We start from the raw sequence: 11741 nt of genomic DNA on the forward strand, positions 1-11741 counted from the left end.
TTTTTTTTAGTAAAGTCATACTTATGTAATTTTCTCTAAACTAGTTCAGTAGATTTTTTTTAATTAGTTGTTCGTCACACTGGACACCATCGAATTAAGGGTTAAGTGTAGTAGACGAGACGACGAACATAAAAAAGATACGAATTTTCTTTTCTATCTTCTAACAAATTAAAATATTTAATTCTTAGATGACAAAGGTAAACAGTCATCCAGATAATTTTTTCTATGAATTTCTTAATATAAATTTAGTATGCTAAAAAACAACTTTTTAACACTTAATTATTACTTATCTGGAGATTTGTATCGTACATCTTGACTCTTGACAATAATTTCGTCATATAATTTTGTCAAGTTTAAAACTTCTGCAATTTCATACCTCTTCTATTTGAAACTTTACTCAAATAGCGGTGGCTTTTTAAAAGTTGACTCACAGTCAAGTTTACGGAACAAAGATTGAATGTTATTTACTTTAACTTATACTATAGGTTATAAAATAAAAAGATTTTTTAAAATTTGATTTATAAATGTATTATACATAAAAAACGAAATAGTGAACCTTGATGTGGGTTTACATTTACTGAAATTAATCTTTTATAAAATTTTCGTGTCACAATGTTAATTACCATACACCTTCTCAACGCCTTGCCCGTTTTTAAAGAAATTATTTTATGCAAATTCAGTAAGTCTGATAATTAGGTACTATATATTTTTTGTCCTCTCGCGGACAGAGTCGCGGGCGATGGCTAGTTTCATTGTGTTAATAAAGTACATATCAGTTCTTCAATCCAAATTACCTGCGCTCGTTTACATGGACAACTCATCAAATTTTCAAACACTAACACTGAGAATTCATGTTGGCCTTACAAAGTAAACCCTCGCGGAGTTTCATTAATTTCTGGTAACATCAAACGTCCTGTTAATTAGTGCGAGTCCATCGATGCCAAACTTAATGTTTACTTAGCTGGTAGTTGATTACAAATGCAACTGCAAATACAAAAGCACTTTTCGATGAAGCAAGTAACAGCACTGCTTTTTACGTACCTTTTCCACTCGTGGCTAGTGGAAAAAGGGTCTGAAAGACGAACTCCAGTTCGATCGTTACTCAGCAGACTACTCTACTATTTGTTCAAATTACTTAAATTGCTACAGAGCGATGTGTTATGGAAAAATTAAGCGTTCTAGAATATTCTAAGCGGAACAAAGACATTCCAGCGTATGTCTAGACGCTTGAAAGATAGCGGCAGAGAGACGAAGGTGGCATTTTATTGTTCGACGTGTCCGCACTTTCACTACACATTTGGAATAACATTTTTTTACGAATAGTAGATGTAATGAAAACATTCTCATTTTATTTACACAATAACAATCTTGATTAACAAAAGAAAAAGATAAGATATAATATTTATAGGTTTTTATAAATCATATATGTTTTATTTTTTAAATAATTTCTAGCAGAATCGTAACCCAGTCAATCTGAGAAAAAAACATGGATATGCATAAATTAAAGTTTCAAAGTATCAACCCAACTCAAAGTATCAGTCTCAACCCTTATATCTTTGTTTTAAAATTTATATGAAAATTATAACTAAACAGTACAATTTATGCCAAATAAATTAAGGACCGTCTTTAGATAGTCAAAGTAAAGGGAAACATCTGAGCCGGCTTACCAAAGTGACCTTTAGTTTTTGTGTTACTAAACAGGATGGAGGTAACATCTTGCTCAGCAAAAGTACAACGTTTCTTATTGTAGTGATTAAATTTAATATAGCTTTTCTTGTAGATTAATTGACATTAAGAAAAAGTCACTATCACTCAAGTAGGGTCAGCGAAATATGTTTTGATGATAAACAAACAAAACATCGAATATAAACAATCTTAATACTTCAATTATTCATTGTCTTTGTTCCATTTTACTATTTAAAAAGTTAATACACAATGTAACTGATCCGACATAACCTTAGGCACAAATCAAATTAAATAAAACATACTTGATACGGTTGTATTGATGAATCTTGAATACCTTTACTGCACTCGTATTTGGTTTTGAATAGTGCTTTTTAATCTACCGAATGAGCATTCGATGTTAGTCAATATACCACTCGCGGGCGCTGTCTGAAGTGGGTACCGGACAAAACCAGGGGATGGCAATACCCCTGATAGCACACTATTTAAAAGCGTGTTTCCATTAAAAACCGAACGAGAAAAGAAAAGAAATTTTGCTTTCTCAAAAAGAGAATATATTTGTCCGTTATAATATATAAATAATATAATAATATATGTATATATAATCTTAAATGTTTAATCGCAGGACATTTGTTAGTAATTATATATAGCTCTCCCTGTATATAATAATATGTCAAACGTTTCTTAAGATACGCCGAGCGTAAGGTTCCTTATGACCGGTTGTGGGTTCTTAGTGCGACGTAATCTGTTCTTGTCCCCGTTAAAGCAGATGCTAGGGCATTTTCTCGCATGATATACCTACATTCATATATAATGTAATAGTTTTGTATTATTTGTGGCAGCCCTACGCAGTGTAAGGCACTCTCTATTTATTCACTATTCAAAAACTAGGAACCGCATACGCTGTATCGATACATCTCTAGCAGTTTTTATCGAAGGCACGAATTTTATTCTTTCATAGACCACCAATAAATAAAAAAATATAACAAATGGTTTTGTTTAAATCGCATCAACTGTCTTTTCATTCGCTTCAGTCATTTCAGACTTGTTGTGGTCATGAAGTAGATGCAGTGATCAAGTCTAGTTTCCTTGAAATACTTACAAAGAAGTTCCACGCAAATACTAATAATTTAAAATATTTTAAGTAACGAAATATGAATTGAAGTTCTTTGAAAACAACAAAATTAGTTTCGTAAAATTATTGCCAATCAAAAAATTTTGTTTCAATTAATGTTGTTTCTATTCTAGAACTATCCACACATTGCTATATAAACATGAAGCTTGTAAGCGCAATAAAGTCTTTAAGCTCACACACTAGAATACAGACACGAAACTATGAGCTTATATTGATAAAACATTCTAGAAATACTTTCCACTTCCTTAAGGTAGTAAAAACGAGGTACGTTCACAGACATAGTAGACAAATCACGTAGATGTCAATTTCGTAGCATTTCGTAGCATTTGATTGCGAGGTCACACTCCAATCGGGAAAAGTTATTTGTCTATCAAACGGCACTTTGTACGTTTGAAAGCTCGCAGTATTACCCTTTCTATACGTTGATGGACAATTTTTGTATGAAGTAACAAAAGCTCGTAACCGTTGGATTCTACTTGATTAAAAACCTGTTCCAAAACATTTTCGTCCTTCATTATTATAAAAAAGAAATAACAATTAAATAAGGAAATTAATATTATAGAAACTAAAACATCTTTTCAAAATCAACAATACTTCGTTAAGTCGAAGTATTAGATAAAAAAAGAATTTATTGTCCAAAAAGTACTTCGGTCTAGAATGAGTTCTACATTTTTTTTATATCATAAGGTGGCAAACGAGCGAGCGGCCACCTGAAATAGCGAAGTGACCGTTGCCCATAGACATACGCAATTGCATATGCGTTACCTACCTTTGATCGACGGAGGAGAGCATGCACAAAGAGAAAATATTTTCCCTTTCCATGCATCCTCTCATCCGGAAAGTCTACTTGCACTTCCCATCCTTTTCAGATAAGAAGAAGGGTGGGAAGGGAAAGAGGTCTAAATTAGGCCTCCGGGACGCACACTCATCAGACTGTACGCGGAATAGCTTCCACTTCACGTCTGTCTTCTGTGTGGTCGTGGTATTTCACCGGGCGAGCCGGGCCGATTCGTGCGAAGATGTTAAAGCGGGCTCTACCACTGTTAATGTTTCACTAATAGACTGTTCTCAGTTGCATTGCGTTATGAATTTACTTTACTTTAAGTACTTCATAGACAGCAGGTCAAAAACATAAATATTTCATTTCTGGATTACATTAGACAGATTTAGGACATTAATGTCCATCTTTCATCCTGTCAGAATAAACAACACTGACGTCATGCGACAGCATTGACAGAGTATAAAAAAATAATATCCGATGCAGTCATCCATCAATCTGGACTGCAAACGCGTCACATCTGTAATTACTTAATACTTTGTCAATACGCGTCACTTGAATCACGATATGCGTCGCTTGTTTGTGTTAAAACAATTAAATTGTTAACAACTACTACTATAAAGTTATCGGAACCAAGAAGTTAAAGAATGGTAATAGTACTATCTTACTTTTTGAATAAATTAAACTGAGAAAATAAAGAAAACTTAAAAAAGTGCAAGTTGTTATAATACTTAGTACCTTCTTCTTCTTCGTCGTTACAGTCTTTTCAGACTGGTCGTGGTCATCAAGTTTCAGTGACCCGCTTTACCAGGCACCGTCACTCCTCCCTAGTCGCTGACTTTTTACTACATTGGTGTAGGGGGACATCTACAGCCGCTCTGATTTGGTCGGTCAACCTCATAGGCGATCTTCCTCGTGGTGTGCTGCCCTCAACTTTCCCCTGCACCACAAAGCGCTCGATCTACTTACGTCTACAGACGTGACAAAAAAATTTGAGTACGCGAACGTGAAGAATGGATGACAGACGCTGCTTGATGCCTAGTTCTTCGAGGATTGACTTGTTAGTCCGGTATCTTCAGCAGTATGACTTAGTACCTATAGAAGTAAAAATATTAACTACGACATTATTAATTTAATTAAAAAAAATCTAACACTTATAAAAATAGCGCCTGATGAAAAATCGTTAGCGATAAATTTGGGCCGAGGAATGTTTTTTGTCCATTAATCAAACGGCACGTAATTTTTCTTAATGACCGGGCACAAAGAACGGTGATCAACCTGTACAATTTATTGTACCTTATACCTCGCCTTTCCTTTCCTTTTCCTATTGAAATGTGATTGATAGTAACTCCAAATTCAGCGAACGAAATTATGATATCTAGAACTTAATATGATATGGATATAATATAATAATCGAATACATTTTGACATCTCTTGAAGTTTATGTAAATCTTATATATAAAATTCTCGTGTCACAATGTTCGTCCCGATACTCCTCCGAAACGCCTTGACCGATTCTCATGAAATTTTGTGAGCATATTGAGTAGATCGGAGAATCGGCCAACATCTATTTTTAATCCCGCGCAGACGGAGTCGCGGGCGACAGCTAGTTATACTATATGATTATTTTATTTATTCATTTATTAAAAAATAACTGTTGCTTGTTTCAGGTTTTGACTGCTGGATGCTTTAATAGACCATGAAACAATGGATTTAAATCGTAAGTTTTACAACCATTGTTGACAAGAACCGTAATTCTTATATTCACAAATTACTGTGGTTACTACGTAAAAATAAATTGCTATTTCTGATTTTATAAAGATAATAGGGATGACTATAGATTTTCATACTAGCATAATATAAACTGACGGATACATAATATTAACTGTTTAAATATCGAACATTATTGACATGCACGTCGAACGGAATACAAGAATTGTTTCTTAAACAATAGAAGGCGATGGAATAGCTAAAAGCAGCCATTGGCTTACTGACTCGTAACTGAATGACCGATGTAATTACATCGTACCTGGTACTGACGAAATAGCTTTTATTTCAGACTATAATAGAAGTTTGAATCATCGTACGTTCTATGTAGGAGATGTAAACTGGGCCACGATGTCAGACCTATTCCTGTTGACAATTTTTATGTACATAATTAAAATAAAAGGGATTTGAATCCTCTTCACTAAGGCTTTATGAATACTCAGAACAATACGGAGTGCGGAGTGAGAGCAAATCACTTGAGGATTCCTTCAATCAACAATAAAAGTCGAGTGGCAACTTCAATTTTTAAAACCATATTAAATCAATGTTCTGATTTAGCCAGAGAAGTTTTGTGCTCTAAAATTGAAAAAAATAAAATAACAAAACAGGACTTGCTTCTAATGACACATTTTTGAAACTTGATTTGTATTAGGTCGTGCATTCTTACTGGCATTCAAATTATTAATTTTTCCTTTAATTACCATTTCTATAAATCGATCCAGTTTCTATAATGTATTAACAATTAAAACATTTGAAAGTTAAATTAGCCTGAAGGAAGCAAACATGTTTACTCATTCGAAGCTTAAATCGTATTAACTTGCTCCATTTTATTTATGTTACTACAGTTCGATAAGTTAATCTTCTCTTGTACTTATAATAATTAACAAAAACTTTTAAAAAGATTTAAAATTATATGCCATTGGGGAATGAAAATAAAAATCATGTATTGAGTACCGCATTAATAATGTTCCACATATTTGTAAGAATTACAGTTAAAACATCATTGAGAACAAGATAAGAAAATCTAAATTTCAAACAAACATCACATATTTGGTAAACCAGTGTGCGCTAACGACACTGATAAGTTCCCTAACAGTCACGAATACGCTCTCAAAACTGCGCTATTTGTATGATTGAAATATAAGATAAATAAATGTCACTAATGAAACAAAAATCAACTGCGTTCGGTCACAAAAAGTGATGATACCTTTTTCTAATTCGATCTGGAATTGCATTATATGCAGGTCCTGGGTTCGAATCCCGCCATGTACCAATGTGTTTTTCGATTTACATATGTACATTTATCCGACGTTCTTACGGCGAAGGAAAACATCGTGATGCAACCTGCACATATCTGAGAAGAAATTCAAAGATATGTGTGAAGTCAACCAACCCGCACTTGGCCAGCGTGGTTGACTCTGGCCTAGTCACCCCTGAATAAGGGTAGGCTCCGAGCCCCTCGGTGGGGACGTTTAGTGAGCTAATGGTGTTGATGATGATAGTTGTTATGTCTACGAAAAACATAAGTAGCAATAAAATAGTAAAGGACTCTTAGGCAAACATTTTCAGTTTTAATTCTTAAAATACGTAAGCAGCTTCCTACAACTCACGAAGGGAATTATTGTGACGATGACGTAGACTTTTTCCGGAAAAATGTTTTTTTTTGGCTACTTATAATAGAAGTAGGTTATAAAAACTCGTATACCAATTTTGGTGCCTAAGTGTGTTACAATATTCGTTTGGTTAGACTTTTAAGAAGCAAACTATTTAAATATTACGTTTAACCACGATATTTATATTTTTACAAAAGTTTTTTAGGACGAAGTTTATACTATCATTGTGTTTTTGCAGGGAATATTCAAAACGTCAGTATTTCTTTGTTACTTCGCGCCTTTTTTGTTTCTCATTCCGCTTCTCGTTCCCGTTTCCAAATCCCGAAAATAGGAAAACATACGTAAATGGCGAAATAAACAGACGTACCAAAGCATCGTGGTGACTTACGAGACAGTAAGTTAGTAACAAAATAAACTAATCTACTAATCAGTTACGGTAGGATTCGTTTTTATCTTCCAAATCGATTTACCATCTATTTTAATATGTAATGAAATAACATTAACCATAAAATTAATTTACAAATTCTCTACAATTAAATATTAAAATCCAATGTTTCAAATACACGTAACAGTATTTCTCATTACCTTTAGCAAATTATTGAATAATCTAATCAAATCCGTTAACAAACGAAATCGTTATTAATTTTACAGTATGTTTTGCTTACGCTTTGATTAAATTTATGTTTTATAAACAACGCAATATTACTATTCTATTTGTAGAACATGTAATAACTTACTTCTGAACTGGATGATAGTTTGATTTGAAAGACAAAAGAGATAAGAATAGAGAGATGATGTAAATACTTAGGATATATATTAATAGTATATAGAGGGAGATACAAGATATATCCACTTTATAAGTGAAGAGCATTTCAAGAAGCTTGGTGGAGACAATGCACGAGTACCATGCGCTTCCAATATTCTTGCAGGCTTTGTTGAAACTTACAAAATATAGTGTAGTTCGATGAAATTGATATTTATTTCTTATATCACATTTTTCAATCACTTGAGTTAATAAAGATACTTTTAAAGTTGTTTAATAAATAGAATATTATTCTTTTAAAGTCATGACAGAAGTAGTATAGCTTAATGATGTCCCACTTTAAACGAATAGCATTTTCTAAAGACTCCACCTTCAATCTTATACAGTACATCGCAAATCTACACAAAGGATGTCAAAAAAATCTTTGCATAGCAGATGTATAAAATAAAACGTTCGCAAATTTCGTTTAAATTCAATTAATTCCAGTGCGCGATCATCATTCATAATGCAAGTGCTGGGTGACAATTTATGTAGCTGCTTAAAAAGCACTAAGTTCCGCACGTTCCTAGCCGTTTAAATGGACCGCTTTGGTGTGCGTGCGTTGAATGTTAAACAGTTCCTACGCGCTGATGCTTCTAATGTAACTGTCGTGGATAGGATTTACGAAAAACTTTACCTAGATTAAAAAAAACTTATTTCTTAGTACATAGTATGCAGTAATAATACAAATGCGAATGTTAAGATGGATGGATGTTTGTTTGAAGGTATCTCAAGAACGGCTGAACGAATCTCGATGAAATTTGGCGTACATATAGAACATAGGCTACAAATTAAGTTAATAAAACTTAATTTGCAGCCTATGTACCTTATTTACGTGCGGACGAAGTCGCGGACGACAGCTAGTATATTCATATGTTCGATTAAAAGTAAATAACATTATTATTTTTTTTAAATATTTGAACTGTAAATTACAATTTTAAAGTAATGTAAATAACGAGAAATAGTTATCTAATTATGAAGCTAAAGCGCTGTTAAAAAGACAAGTACATTTACTATTAAATTTAAATTAACATAATCAAAGTGGTTAGGTCAAAATCTTTGCCTGATTCACTAAGTTATATTCTCTGAAAACAAAGGTCGGGCCATCATTAGAAATCTCAACATTTACTCAGCACATTACAATAAACCAGTCGTATACCTGACATTCTAGTACTAAGTAAATTTACATAGTTTTCAGATTTGCTGCGACATTACCTCGCATATTTGGTTTCGGTAAAGTTTCTTTGTGTTGTAATATGATTTTAAAAAAAAGGACTTTCATCTTATTAATACAATAAATGCCAGTGTTTGGATCGATGTTTTTTCGGTGTCTTCAGAACGGCTGCATGTAAGAACACATAGGTTACTTAATAAGTTTTTTTTTAATTCCGCGCGGACAGAGTCGCGGGCGAGAGTGGTTACAATATATCTTGTTCGATTGATGGTGATTGGTATGTATTTAAAACAAGGATCTAATAAATCTGCAAGAGCGGGATCCAACATACTTTTATGAAAGTTGATTGATAATATGTTGGTAAAGCGTGCGGAGCATTAGTTTTACTTAGCGACGCAGATTCGCGCATAAAGACGATTTACGATGTTGGTCATTGAGGTGAGCTTCAACAGCCTCTACATTATCTACGTAGTAAGTAAGTATATATGTATGTATCTTAATGTTCTTACGGTGAAAGAAAACATCGTGATGCAACCTGCACATATCTGAGAAGTAATTCAAAGATATGTGTGAAGTCAACCAACCCGCACTTGGCTAGCGTGGTTGACTATGGCCTAATCACCCTTAACTTAGTGTAGTCTCCGAGCCCCTCGGTGGGGACATATAGTGAGCTGATGATGATGACGAAGTATGTATAACATGAATCTTACGGGAGAGATTTTTTGAATTTATTCAAAGAAACAAGTCATTGCAAGTCTTCGGGGATCAAAGAGAGTGTAAGAGACCTGATTAAATTAGACAAAAAAGAAATTTTTGGATATAATTTTATTCAGACCGCGCAAAATGTTGTAATGTTTATTGCTAAATACAATATTGAGAGGCAATGTTTTAATTAACTCAAGAATATACAAAGTTTCGTTTACACAAACATTACCTTGATCCTTTTATATCTAAAGTGTGGTCTACAATGATCCTTGTTTATCCTACCTGTCGGTAATGTGCGCCGACCTTACGTAGCACTACGTTCAAAATGCTGGCAATATCCGAACCGTATACGTACATAATGAACTTCACACTTCAAATTGGCCGCTTTTACACTTTAGCTTCCAACTTACCTATCGCAGAATACCCTCGTTTAAACCTTCCAGATAACTTATTTTGCATTGTTTTACGTAGGGAAGCGTCAACCAAAACCTTATCTGGACTGACATTTTAATTAATCTACTTCATACTTTTATACGCTTACTTGTTAAATTTAAAAAAAATTCTTTATTTTATACTTAGCACAAAAGATGTACTATGAAAATATCATTGAAAGGCCCTTCGTGCAAGCGACTTAAATCGTCGAAACCCGGCGATTTTAGTCGCTAAACAACTTATGCAGTAAAAAGTCATGGAAAGTAAACAGGCACGCGTCGTCGCCTTCATTTTGTTCTTTAGTCGCTCGTAACCTGTTTGACAAGATCTTCGTGAGAATAGTCGCTGTTGAAAAGACAACTCCCATCGACTATTCAACGTTGTGTGTACACAGCACATGCAGAGCGATACTCTCGACGCATAGTTACAATTAGTTTTTGAGATTTACTGTAGTTTTACACTAAAATGACAATTGTATTGATATTTATTGCCATCTCTTATGTTGTCTTTAAAAAAACAGAGATAACAATATGAGATACGTGTCTCGACAATCAAAAACCCACGGGAAAAAAAACGCAAAAATTTTATTTTATAATTTATTTTATACCACCTTATAGCCTAGTCATAAGAATAGGTCAGTAAATAACTGACTAGTACATATCAGTTCATTCATCTACAGCGTGATTACATACAGTACATAACAAAGCATATATAAATAATAAAATCATTACATTACTATTTTATCGTTACAAACTATACCGATGTTATGATAGTGAATGGTGTCATATGTGTTCTTAATATAAGCGATATTCGTTTTTAACTAAGCCATAATCTTCCTATAAAAAATGCTGTACTGAACTGTCCACCAACGCTTGTAAAGCCTTCGATAATTATGATTACAATTTTCTTATGGTTTACGGGATTTAATACTTGTTCTATTTATAAGCTATGTATGTTCGTATGATTGTTGAAAATTCAATAGTGAAGCAATGTTTAACTAATATTATGCTTATATATTACATGTTTTTACATAAGTGTAAAAATATTTATGTTTAATTCTTAAAAAAGAATTGTCGTTCTGCAGTATTTTACATTAGCGTTGACAGACATGCAATATTTTGAGATGTTCGTGTACATACTAAGTGTACTTAAACTGAACCTCTTTAAGTTTACCTAAAGTATAATACTTGACCTTACTTGAATTAAAGCATTATTTTCAAGAATTACGAAAGCAATGGTCAAATGCTACGAAACATAAACGGTGTAGACCAAGCGCTACGAACGCGCTACGTGCTTATACTACGTATGACGGTCTTTTCTAAAACAAGTGATAGTGACATCACCGGAAGTCAAATCACGTATTTCGTAGCTTGTCTTTAAATCCTCGGCTCAAAATCCCACAATAAATTTCGATAGGATCGTACAAGTATCCTATAAAATTTTAAATCTGGCGCAATTGATCAGATTCAGAATATATAAAACGCATAAATATGACAAATGTTTTATTCGCGTTTTATTGTAAAGCACAAAAATTGGGCGTGTAATATTTTTCTTATTCTTTCAAATAATTCATAAATAGAAGAGCAAGATGATATAAATAGTAAGTACGTAATTTGCTGAAGAATAAAAATTTATTAAATACTCATATAATA

General features: G+C 33.3%; 1 protein-coding gene across 2 annotated transcripts in view; it reads left to right on the plus strand.

Annotated features, from left to right (window-relative positions):
- Window positions 1-11741, plus strand: part of FDL (fused lobes) — a 69630-nt gene that overhangs the window by 26610 nt on the left and 31279 nt on the right. For both annotated transcript variants that reach the window (XM_013307580.1, XM_013307581.1), the window contains exon 2: window positions 5267-5316. The gene's annotated coding sequence lies outside the window, so the exon portion shown is untranslated. The remainder of the gene's footprint in view (window positions 1-5266; window positions 5317-11741) is intronic.

This window comes from Papilio xuthus, unplaced genomic scaffold, assembly GCF_000836235.2.
Source record: "Papilio xuthus unplaced genomic scaffold, Pxut_1.1 DF828142.1, whole genome shotgun sequence".
Taxonomy (NCBI): domain Eukaryota; kingdom Metazoa; phylum Arthropoda; class Insecta; order Lepidoptera; family Papilionidae; genus Papilio; species Papilio xuthus.